Source organism: Rhipicephalus sanguineus, chromosome 7 (assembly GCF_013339695.2).
Source record: "Rhipicephalus sanguineus isolate Rsan-2018 chromosome 7, BIME_Rsan_1.4, whole genome shotgun sequence".
NCBI classification, from domain to species: Eukaryota; Metazoa; Arthropoda; class Arachnida; order Ixodida; family Ixodidae; genus Rhipicephalus; species Rhipicephalus sanguineus.
Genome location: NC_051182.1, coordinates 21398011 through 21411348, shown reverse-complemented (window position 1 = coordinate 21411348; position 13338 = coordinate 21398011).

Genomic DNA, 13338 nt, shown 5'->3' with positions numbered 1-13338 from the left:
TATCAAGAGACAAATCATTGACAACAACACCAGGGATACTAGAGGCATACTAGCTCTAGACCTGGTCAAAGCTTTTGATAATATCTCGCACAAGTTTGTGCTTCAGGCAATTTCAGATATGGGTCTAGGACAACGGTTCCATGCATGCGTTAGCTCCTTTCTCAGGGATCGCAGGGCTACCATTAGGATCGGTCAAATCCAATCCGCGGAATTTACCTTGGGAGCGAGAGGCACCCCACAGGGGGCAGTTATCTCTCCTCTACTCTTCAATATTGCCATGAAGGGCCTCTCGGAGCGACTCGCTACGGTGCGCGGAGTTAACCATGCTCTCTACGCGGACGATATCACCGTGTGATGCATGGGAGGGTCCGACGCCGGGGTAGAGCAGGCCCTTCAGGAGGCACTAGACATCACAGAGAACTTTCTAGTCGGTTCGGGCCTGAGCCTGTCATCGGCCAAGTCTGAGTTATTACTATACAGACCCACCCGACAAGGGCTGAGGAACCTCACTCCTTTAGAACAGATTCCCATAGCTTTACACACACGGGCTGGGCAGAAAATACCCAGGGTGGACTCCATCAGGGTCCTCGGACTCCTGCTAGAGTCCAAGGGGGGCAACTCACGGACTATAGCCCGCATCACCTCCAAGACGGAGAACATGCTTAGGCTCATACTCAGGGTCTCGAACCGCAGGGGTGGGCTGAGCGAGAGCAACTTCCTTCGGCTCTATCATGCATTTTTCTCACGAGCCACATTAATTATGTCGCTTCGGCGTTGCACTGGTCCAAAAGGGAAGAGGCAAAAATTGATACACTAATGCGCAAAAGCATAAAGCGAGTTCTAGGCTTGCCTATCCACACCAGTACCGAAAAGCTCCTACAATTGGGCATGCATAACTCCCTCTCGGAGGTGATCGAGGCCCAGCAGATGGCTCAGGTCGTGCGACTATCGTCCTCGCGGGCTGGTAGGCGCATCCTGGAGTCCATAGGCTGCGGTCCGACGGAGACGACCCAGCGTAATGTGACACTACCACCTTTGATCAGAGGCACGTTTCTGGTAGCTCCACTTCCAAGAAATGTCCACCCACAATACAACGTAGGGCGCCGCATAGCTCGGGCTCGTTCTTTATTAAAATCGGTTGCAGACAGTCCGGATCTCGCGACCTATGTCGATGCAGCCCAGTACGGGCGTTCGGATCGCTTCGCAGTGGTCTCGGTCGATCATAGTGGCACACTCCTATGCTCTGCCTCGGTAACAAAGGTTTCGGCAATGGTGGCTGAGCAAATCGCCATCGCCATAGCAATGAAGGACCCATCGCGTCCAAATGTCTTTACAGGCTCGCGTGCCGCAGCTAGGGCTTTCGCCTCGGGCTCGATCTCGCGTGAGGCAGCGGCCGTCCTCGGTTGTGAGGGAGCTGTCGGGTTTTACACCATAACATGGCTCCCGGCCCACATGGGGGCCAACGTACATCCCAATGTCCCCAACGCTAATGAGTTTCACCGCGGCGGTCCCGGTGAATTCGCAGGCGGGGACGCCGGAAGATACAGAGACTCGCTACTCACTTTCCACGAGATCATGACTCATTATCATCTATCTCGGAGGGCTTTTCCACTTCCTCATCCTAAACTTACTCGACCGCAATCATCGGCCTTCAGGATGCTCCAAACGGGGTCTTTCCCTTCGAGGGGCAGGTTCAGTCACTTCTCGCCCAGCATCGAACCGCATTGTCCGGACTGCGGAGAGGCGTATTGCTCATTACCTCATAATGCTCTGGCAATGTCCTGCGTTACGTGACGCAGAGTTCAACAAAGAAGAGGACTGGGAGGAAGCCCTTAACAGCGGCGACCTCTTGGTTCAACTTCGGGCTGTCCAGAGGGCCTGCGAGAGGGCGGAGGGCCACGGTCTTCCGGTCCCTACGTGGGAGCGGCCCGCGACTGCTACGGATTCCCCCTAAAAGAGGGCGTTACAACGCAGTTCCTCAGGACCTGAATAAAGTTCTCTGTCTGTCTGCCCTCGAAAACTGTTCCTTTAACTTTTTCTAATTACCCGAATGCCGCAAAGACGAAGAAGTGAAAGTGCAGTGCGCGCACCTCGATCGATGAGACACGCGGGTGCTCATGCCACTTTAGGCCAATTCGCGCAAATGACACCCTTTTTTAACAGCAAGACCTTTTAAACACGGTCAATCTATGTTAGTCGCCAACAGAAGATCAAAGCTGGAGTTAGATGCACTCTGCACGCTGCACGTAGTCGTCTTCGTTTTCTATTTTTGCCTTATTTTTCGTTGATTCCCATCATTCTCACGAAGACGTCTGCGTCCTCAAGGAGGTTTTTCCCCTTACCGAGCCTCTTCCGAGAAGACGCGACAAGAGGAAGGATCGGATTCCGGGATTTAAGCCATGGCCAAGCCATGGAAGCGACGAGGCGAGACATCTAGTCCATCCCACACACCGCCGAAACGACCAGACCAACGTGCGGACGAACGGAACTGTGGCGAGACCAATGAACGTGCAACTGCTGAGGACGCATCCAAGATAGTGGGACTCGGTGAGAAGGTAGACGACTTCTCAGACATAGACGACGACAACGTCAACATAGTAAGCCACCAAAAACAGAGCTGTGGGCATTCCGGTGATTATATCACCTCTAGAGAGCGGAAACGACTTGAGACGGGTGAACCCTATTGCTTTACATTCTGCTGCGAAATCAGTCATTGACGCAGAGCCAGTTCGGAGTTCTTTCACCGCGCAAGGTTTGCTAATGATTGACGTGGCCACTGAAGAACAAGTCAATGCGCTTTTCAGGTGTGACAATATGTGCGGTGTAACAGAAGTGCTCGTCTTCCTAATGCCTACCATCAATACACCTGCTTGATTAGAGGTGTTCCGCAGTGGTACTCAGAGGCGAGTAGTAAATAGTGTCGGAAGCACTCCCCAGCCTTTGAGACCAGTTATTGGCCTTGCCCTATTCAAGGATATGTCTATGTCATCTTTAGCTGAGGCATTTGCTGACGTGTATATTAATGGAAAAGAAAGAACCACATTCTTCACTTCCCCCTAATTCCGGATCTGCCATCGACGCACCCTTTACGTTACGGGAACTGACGTCAGCCATAAGCTCTCTACGTCGACGCTGCGCTCCTGGGCCTGATGTAAGTACGAATCAAGTGATATAAAACCTGCCTGCTCAAGAGAGGAGTAGCTTTCTGACGCAGTTCAACAATGTGTGGGAGTCGAGCAACATTCCGAAAACATGGAAAATGGCCTGAGGCGTGCCGTTGCTGATGCCTGGTAACGACAAGACAGAGCTAGCATAATAGCGACCAGTATCACAAACTTCGTGCGTAGCGAAGCTGATAGAGAAGCTTGCCTGTGTTTGGCTGACATGGTGCACTGAGAACGACACGGCTCTTCCAGCATGTATGACTCGATTTCGGCAGCGATTGAGTGCACAAGAGAACATGTGCTCAATGCACTCATCCCCACGCTACCCTTACCCACATTCTCATGGAATGCCCGGCGGACCCTCCCCCGCGGGGCCCGGAGCCACTGACCACATGGGAGGAATGGGAGACCCTGCTGCGCTCGACGGACCCGGCCAAGCAGCAGATCGCCACTGACCGGGCTGCCCACGTCATGGAACTGCATGAACTCATGAACCCATAGCGCAGTGGGGTCGTGCGGGGACCCTGGGACGTACGTGCCCAAATCCCTTGGTCAAATAAAGTTTTACCTCCTCCTCTTAGACTTGGTAAGCCGCTAGAACACCAACAAGCATATGGCTTTTCAACGCTGGCAATATTTCTGGGCGTTTCAAAATCGTACGACTACGTGTTCCAGGGGGCGATAATTTGTCCTCTTGTGGCTATGGGAATAACAGGGCATCTTTTACGCTTTGTTCACTAGAGGCGTGCCACAGGGGAGTGTCCTGTCTCCAATGTTGTTCAATGTGGCCATGGCTGGTTTACCCGATGCCCTGATGAAAGTCAGCAATGTAGTTGAAATATCAATTTTCGCCGACGACATATGCTTCTGGCTCTGTGGATATCAGCATAAGCGATTGGAAATGATTGGCGAAAGGGTTGTACTCTCCGCGCAGACTCACCTCTTATCTATTGGGCTAACAATACTAGCAGAGAAGTCTTGGTTTATGCTATTCCCTGGTATGCGAAGACGAGAAACAAGGCTGAAGATATCGCTTCCAGATGAACCAATTCAGCAGGCTAAATACATGAGATTCCTTGGGGTCACACTAGACTCAACGATGAATTGGCGACATGCAGTAGACCAGACGATTTCAGCACTTTCACCACGTGTGCACATCCTTCGAAGGATGGCAGGAACAAGCTGGGGAAGCCATCCATCATCCACCATCAACAGGAGTCTATGAAGAACACAAACGACAAGTCATGCATTATATATACCAGAACATACGTTTCATTAGCATTAGCATACACCAGATTATACATCGATGCATGAATGACGAACATGCGATATTGAACTACATCTCTTGACATGCACGACTTGATGTGCCTGAAACACAAGTAATGGGCTGTATCCACCTCTTCAATAACTGCTTCGCCTTACATCGATTCCCACAGTGCGTGGGAATCTGCCGGATTTTTTACGTCCCGCCGGATTTTAGCCGCGTGTCTCTTCTCATGAGACATATGTCTCTCGCCTTTGCAATGGCCGAAAATGTCATTGTGCAATGGGAGCAAGCAATACTACCGGATTTGATTCTTGAGAGCGCAGCTGTTAGGCGCCCGTGCCTGCGTTCAGCACCGTCGGTGGCTTAACCGCGCGGACGAGTACGCGCCACAGGAATCGGGCAAACCCCATTACAATGTCCGACGAAAACGAAATATGTGCCACAGGAATTGAGCAAGCAAAGAGGAAGACGCGCGTTGGTCGAAGGCGCTCTTTCGCCGTCACCGTGCAGAAGAAACACATCGAGAGCCTCTGAAACAAGTACCAAGCCATGTACCAGGCCCTGGAAACGACCAACTATGATTCAATGGCGCAGTTCTGGGAAGATACGGCGTCTTGGACAAGGCAGAGTACATTTCGGTTCTCCAAGCGGGTACTCCTCGTCCCACCCTCATGCTACCCCGCACCGTGCAGCAAAGGTGGGTGAATTACTGTAACCCATGGGTGGCGCCCATCCTAGTCTCAAACATTGATCTTCAGAGAGTGCTTGACCCGTACGCATGTGCAACTAGCGGGCTGGAATACGTAAATAAGGCCAACCGAGCTATGTCCAATCTTAACCGGGCGGTGCAAGAATTTTGCAAAGACAAGGGTAACATGGATTACACGCAGGTGCTAAAACATCTGGGTGTGAAGATGCTCAGTGCGATTAAATAATTGTATACAACTGCACATACATACAGTTCTCGGAAATTGTTTATCTCAACTTGTCGCAAAATCAAACCACCTGAATAGCTGCGCTCAGAATTCGCATTAGGTTGGATCGTAATGGACGATGCATTCTTTAACTTCAAAATTATTTCCCGTTGTTTTGATTGCGATTACAGGAGAAATTATACTTATTTCTGCAGAACATAATGAAGCAAGAGGTAGCGCCGTACGTAGCGTCGCAGCGTGATAGGGAGTTAAGCGGAGGAGAGGGGGAAAACAAAGAAGGCGACCAAGCGATGTGAAACGGCTGACCATGAACAAAGATAAGCTTGCAAACAAGGACACAGGACGACACAACAAAAACGCCGACTCTCAACTGAAAGGGCAAACAGCGGCGGGAAGGAAGGCAGAAAGAAAACTTGTCTGCCCATACTCGGGTATAAAACGCCACGTGTCAATCAAGCACGCTTGCTGGCGTACGCGAGAGATAACCGCTTAGACATTTAATTTCCTCTCTATAGAAGTCATCTGAAAGCTGGCTCACACTGCGCTTGCACTGCTATTGATATGTTAAGCCTCGAACATTGTATGCGTTTTTTGGTTTCCGGGTGTGTCAAAAAGGCCCATTCACCAAATTTTGGGGTTTGTTTATTATCTAGACACTGTAACTTGATTTGGTGATTCTCTAGCTAACGACCTGTTATCCTCCATTCATCTCTGGCTAGCACACGGACTGTCTGCCCTACGTAGAAGCCGCAACAGCTGCAAGGAGCTTTTAGCCCTAACCACACGTACGCGTTAGAACGCGTCAGTGCGTGGCGTGCAGACTGCGTCGCGTTCCTATGGAGCAACAAGGCGCGCTGGGAGTGGGGAACGGCACGCGCTAACGCTTTGCAACGCGTACATATGGTTAGGGTTTTACTAACTAAACTAGTGCAGCTGCTGGTAAATATCTTGGGCGCGTTTTACAATAGTAATCTGTGTCCTCCTTTTTTCCTCGAGCTGCTCATTCTTTCCCTGCACGACGGCGCGTATTTTGTATAACTTGCTTGCAGCTGTAAGGATGACGGTAACACCGTATCTTTCCCAGTTTTTTTTTAGCCTGTGCGACAATGAATAGATGTAAGGCTACGACTCTTTCGAGCTGAATCATTCTGCTACTATGTCTGTAGTACATGCGAAGCGGTGAACTGTTAAAAGCGATCAGCAACTGTGGCTACAACAACAAGAGTATAATATACTTCTACGATGCGCGTAACGTCAGGATCAAGGTATTCACTCATTTTGTGTACACCCTATTTGGCGGGGGAACACATGAGGCACAACATGGAGATTTCATTTGTTGCAACTTTACAAACGGCAGTCAGGCTCTAATCAACCAGAGCTGAGCCTGCAGCGCAGGCAACGGCGGAAATGTTCATTTCTTGTTTGAACTATTATTTCATGCTGTACAGAATCGGGAGTTAATTTCAATAGCTACCTTTTTTTTCATCACATGTGATTTCTGTCGCCCATTTTCTATTCAGTTGAGGACGCTGCCGCCAACAAGAGCAGGCTGTACGTACAGATGTCCTCAAATTCTAGAATTGTATTTCTACGACTTTGCATCAGCCGACACATGTTTCTTAATTCCACTTTGAGAAAGGAAAATCGACAACCACCTGTTTGTAGCACGAAGCCAGAAGGAGATTCGTGCGGATTTCTAAAAAGGAAACCTTCTTAGCTGCCGAAAAAGTCGTCCTGATCCGGGGATCGATCCCAGGATCAACGCCTTTCCGGAGTGGACAGTCTACCAATTGAGCTAACCAGGAAGGCAGCCAATGGAAGGGCGAGGGTGAATTATTCGACAACCCGAAGCGCATGGACACAGAGTACAGTAAGTTGGTTCTCCGGAATCCCGCAAGGCGGTGGAAGAGTCGAGAAAGGGAACTTGACAGCCACCAATTTGTAGCACGCCTTTATGCAAGCTTAGAATATACCGAATGGCTCATCAACAGAGTTTCGTTACACCGATGGTCACATATCAGTGAGCGCGCATTAAACCAACAATCTTCTATGTTTTCTAGATTAGCGTGGAGCGAAAGGGGTATAGGACACAAGGAAAAAAAACAAGATCAACGACAAACACACGTAAGTGCTTTCATGCGTGGAGAAAATGAGGGCCGGGGCACGACGAGTATGATTCCAGCCGTGCCTCTCAGATTATTATGCAAGCGTGCTGTCTGCGACACCACAGTCACGCTAATGATATGCAACTGGGACGAATTGATATTACCTCCGGAGTATACGGATAGAGCCGCACACATGCTACGTGCCATGCCGGTACATCGCCAACGGTTCAGGGATATTACCGCAGCCCACGGACATTCGGAGCCACTTCAACATGTCGCGCTCCGCCACGGTGGTCTAGTGGTTATGGCGCTTGACTGCTGACCCGAAGGTCGCGGGATCAAATCCCGGCCGCGGCGGCTGCATTTTCGATGGAGGCGAAAATATTTGAGGCCCGTGTACTTAGATTTAGGTGCACGTTAAATAACCCCAGGTGGTCGAAATTTCCGGAGCCCTCCACTACGGCGTCTCTCATAATCATATCGTGGTTTTGGGACGTTAAACCCCAGATATTATTATTATATTGAACATGTCGCGAATTCTGAGCATCAAGCAGCCCCATGTATTGCGCTTTCTGGAGCAGTCACAGCGCTGAAGCTGAATGAAACCATACCCGTAGAGTGTGAACAGTTGCAGCACACTTTCTGCTATGTATGTAAGAAAAAAACCAGTATACCCAAAACAACAAAGTGCATATTTTAAATATAGCATAGTAAGAATTTCATTATGACATATCCTTGTTTTCAGTTCGAGGTTCTCCATGTATAGAGATTTAGTTATTCTTTTTTGCGGTATAATTATATTTAGATACTCTAATAAGCTTCCTCACTCTGCTAGTAGGTCCTCTAAAATTGTACTATGACAGTGTTCCAACGCCGTCTGTCAATCTAGCCATTGTGTACGAACTTTCGAACTTACTTCGTTTCCTGCGTATTCCATGTCTCATCTTACGCGCCCAATGCCTTGTGTTGGGCAAGATTGTGGTGGTACTAAATAAATTCTGCATAACGTCTTAGTTATTGACAACTTCATGGCGCAAATTATTATGTAAGAGAATAGGAGTAGCCGGGGTCATACCTAGGCACTACCCTCTCCTTAAACTCATTTAGCAAAAAAAGCTAATTTATTACTGATATGACCGAAATTGACAGAAGCAAATGAATATTTATTGCTTATCTTGGTTCTGCTCTTCGTCGCTTTCTTACATAGAAGAGAGTACTTGTTCAAGGCGTAACATATAACTTACTTTCATTTAGGAAGCATGGCAAGTTGCTTGCAAAGATTTACCTTTGAGCGAGAAATTACGGCGGGATATCAGCGTGATGCGACAGTGAGCTCACTGCAAGCTAAATGGATGACATTTTATAGATGCTCTAACAAGGTTAAGGGCCGGGTGTAGTGCGTCTCTAAGACATTATGTAGTAAATTAGCTCCCGTTGCCTGCTTGTAGTAGCCTTTCCGCGTTTGAGACTTGTAGGCGCCACTCAGGCTTATGCAAACATATTTGTAAAATTTCATATTAAGTATTTCATTAAGACAACTACAATATTTTAGTCAGATCGCACTTCTGGTCAGTCAAATGCAACAATTCAAAACAGAGTGTCCGTCAGCGTCTTAAAATGTTGAGTTCCTCCTGAAGCCAGCAGCTAATACAGCCTAGGAAAGCAAAGCCCACAGTGATAGTAGTATCAATCAGAGTGTGGTAATTATATGGCAAATGCCAAAAAAGAGATGGAGATAAATGCTACGTGGCATGCAAGGAAGTTAACCGGAGGATAAACATACAGTTTGATACCCCACACTGTGGAAGAGATAAGGGGGGACACAAAAGCAGGAAAGAAAAAAAATCAGAAAGACAGATAGAGAGAGAGAATGAGAGAAAAGCTGACAAGATAACCAATTCCAATCTGCGGTAGCCGCACACACAACACGACTGCATTACTTCCCCCTGTCGAGGCAAAAACTGGAAACGAAATAAAACCCACAAGTCTGACTATGACACAAGCGTTATAGAAATACTGTTTTTTAAGGCGAAAGCCTTAGATGCCTCAACACGCGCGAAAATTGACCGGCGTCTCGCGTCAGCGTCTTCCGTCGGCGTCCACAGGAGTGATGCAAAAAGTCATCACGTGATGACTTCAACATACGACGTCATCAGGACGTCACACAACGCCAAAATGTGTGGCGTCGACTTCATCACATGCATCTTAGCTTGGTCAATGGAGGGCCCATCACGGAGGCAGTTCAAAACCAGGTGAGGTGCCTCCGATCCTGGAGGCAACGCAAAATCACTTTAGGTGCAGAAAGCTTTCAGAGAGTGGCGGCGCTGGAAAAATACATCGACTGAGGAGAAAAAGAAGATGGCTTTCGCTGAGCGAGAAACAGCGCGCTGAGATGGGACAGAATACGAAAAGAAGCACACATACACAGTACTGAATAACAATTGAGTTTATCACTAGACAAGCAATAAATAGGATACCATGTGTGACGTCACAGTACCAGCAAAGCGAGACGCCCCCACTGTCCGATTTTTCACTAATACACTTGCGCTCAACCCTCGAGGAAAGAGACTTCTTTTTGTGAAAGGCAAACAGAAGGAGAGCTGACACATTCTTGAATTTTTTTGCCGCGCCACGGTGGTCAAGTGGTTATGGCGCTCGATTGCTGACCAGAAAGTCGCGAGATGGAATTCCGGCCGCGGCGAATGCATTTTCTGTGGAAGCGAAAATGTTCGACGTCTGTGTACTTAGATTTAGGTGCACGTTAAAGAAGCTCAGGTGGTAGAAATTCCCGGAGCCCTCCACTGCGGCGTCCCTTATATTCAAAGCGTGGTTTTCAGATGTTAAACCCCGGATACTAGTAATATTACTACATTCTTCATTTATTTTATGAATTGCAAAGGTTTCCCCAAGTTCTCATCTCAGCCTATCCGCATACCGGCCTATCGCTCCGCGCTCTTCGAATGAAGGTCGGCCTGCGCAGTCTGCAACATGTGCGGCCAGGGTGCTCCCGGTAGAATTTCAGACGTCGCACGCGTGTTCACGTAGGCGATCACTGAGGCATCGCCCCGTCTGTCCTACGTACGAGCGTCCACAAGACAGCGGGATCAAGTACACCACCTCGCCCTTATACGTAACAAACAGCTTCGCATGCTTCTTGGTGCAGCGTTTTTGTGCACAGTGCTAACAAAAGAGATTCCCGCAGGAAACGAACTTAGTTCTTGGATGTGAGGCTACATCTCAGTGCTGAGCATCTGTGATGGAGATATGCCCCTCGGTCACAAAAAGGTTTCATGCCGTTCACATCTGGGCATTCAAAGCTTGTCAAGCGAAGACTGGCCACATCTGCCCTCAAGAGCTCTTTGAGCAGGTCCTGCTATCATAGCGTTCAAGAGAGCCTTGATGACCAAACACGCCGTCTGCGCCTGGCCGGTAATCCGGATTCGCTTCTCTACAGCATAGCCTACAAGCTTTTGAAGCAATTTCAATGAGTACCACCTGTAGGGGAGCCTCGAAGAGAAAAACAAAACAGCAGTCATTCCCTACATTCATGGTGTAAGCCACAGACTCAAGAAAATGGTAGGACTATCGGGCGTAGATCTTGTTTTTTCGACCCCCAACAAATTAAGTAGCCTATGCCGACAGGTGAATTGCAGTGATCCTGCGCAAAACCTGTGCACCAAGAAACACGCGAAGTCCTTTGTTACGTGTAAGGGCTAAACGGTGTACGAGATCTTGTTGTCTTGTGGACAGCTCGTACGTACGACAGACGGGGCGATGCCTCAATGATCGTCTACGTGAACACGCGTGCGACGTGCGACGTCCGAAATTCTACCGGGAGCACTCTTGCCGCGCATGTTGCAGACTGCGCATGCCGACCTTCATTCGAAGAGTGCATAGTGATAGGCCGGTATCCGGATAGGCTTAGAGGAGCACTTCGGGAAGCCTTGGAGATTCATAAAAGAAATCAGCAATCTGTCAGCGCTCCTTCTGTTTTCTTTCACAGAAAGAAATCTGTTTCCTCGAGGGTTGAGCTCAAGTGTATTGGTGAAAAACCTGACAGTGGGGGCGTTTCGCCTTGCTGGTACTGTGACGCCACATATGTTATCCTATTTATTGCTTGTATAGTGATAATAAACTCCGTTGTTAGTCAGTGCTGCGTATGTGTGCTTCTTTTCGTATTCTGTCCCGTCTCGGCGCGCTGTTTCACGCTATGTACCAACTGGCCCGCCAACAATCAGTATTGCAGTTATTAGATGCGAAGCATCTTATAGCGGAGTTCACACCGGTGGTGGTGGTGGTGTGCGGCGTGACCACCCTTACTGCGCATGCGCATACCCTCTCCACACACCCCCTCTCCTCTACCCCTCTCCACTTCCCCTCTCCGCTTCTCCTCTCCCATTTCCCTCTCCACTCCCCCTCTCCACTTCCCCTCTCCACTCTTCCTCTGAAACGCGGGCTAGACATGCCGAAATTTTCTCCTGCGTAACGCCGAGATGAGCGCCAGCACAAGCGCGTCCCCTTCCCCTCTCTCTCTCCTACGCTGCCCCCTCTCGCGCGCCTGTTGACCGCGTTCCCCGCTCGCCCTGTGAGAACTAACGCCCAGGCTAGAGGGAAGCCACGACGCGCGTAGCGTTCCTCTTCGCGTTCCACGACGCGAGGTCGGTAGCATGCCCAACGAACGCCAATGAAACGGGATCGTGCAAGTGCTCCGGCTTCGCATCGCTTCATGGTCCTCTTTAGCGGGAAATGGTGTAACTTCTTGGCTTTCGCCTTGCAGTTGTCTTAGGTGTGTGCATAAGGGACCCTGCAATATTTTTCTTTGTTTCTTTGAAATAACACTCATATATATACAGTGAAACCTCGGTGATACGAATCTCACGGGACCACCAAAAATATTCGTATCAACCGAAATTCGTATCACCAGAGGGCATGGAAAAAGAAGCATGCGACAAAAGAAAGCTGGCGTACATTTTCATTATGCTTTTACAGGGCCGCAGCAACGTCAGGAAGAAGCCTGAATGATTGTCTGTTAAGTTTTTATATGTCGGAAATCATACCAGCACTCGTAAATGCACAACCCGTACGCGCGTATTAATGAATCAGGCGCGTTGTGAGTCGGGACAGATAGCCCCTTCCAAATTTTAGTATGCTTTTTTGCTTGACACCGGAGTACTGCAGCGGAAGTAACGAAAGAAGTGCTTTCACGCGATGGATCAAGGCCACAATATTACAGAAACACGGTCCTGTGTTATGATTTTGTTATCGCGGAGGTGTTGGGGATCTTTTTTGGGAGATTACGGCCGTGCCCGCACAAGTGCGACCTCAACGGTCGCGCATATAGACGTTGTGAGGCCTGACTCCTTCGCCAAGACCGTCGTTGCCTTCTTTCCCTCCTCGTACACCTTTCTTAGGATGTCTGATGCAAGAGGCAGGCATTGTAAATGCACTACAACGACAGCAGTCCGCGTCAACGCGTTAGAAAAAAAAAGCACGGTGCTAATGTCATCTGCGATCTAAACGCGAAGGCGCACGGAGGCATGTCAGAGCCTCAAAGGTTCGTGCGCACAATCTCGGAGGGCGCGACACGTCTCGAAGGTTTATTCTGACCGTAAGAAAAGTGTTTTGCTTACACTGTGATTCTGGCGATTTGGAGGTGCGGCGCGCATGCCCACGCTTCCGCTCGCGCGCTCGCACGTGCTTCGCGCGTCTTCCACAACAGCGCGGACAGCACCTCACCTGGGCGGTAGCGTACGTTCGTATCAAACGTCGCTGGGTGAAAATCGGTTCGCAACAACCGTACTCCATTACATTGCAGGCCAATGGGCCTTGGCCGGGACCAACGAAAAATTCGTATCACCCCGAAATTC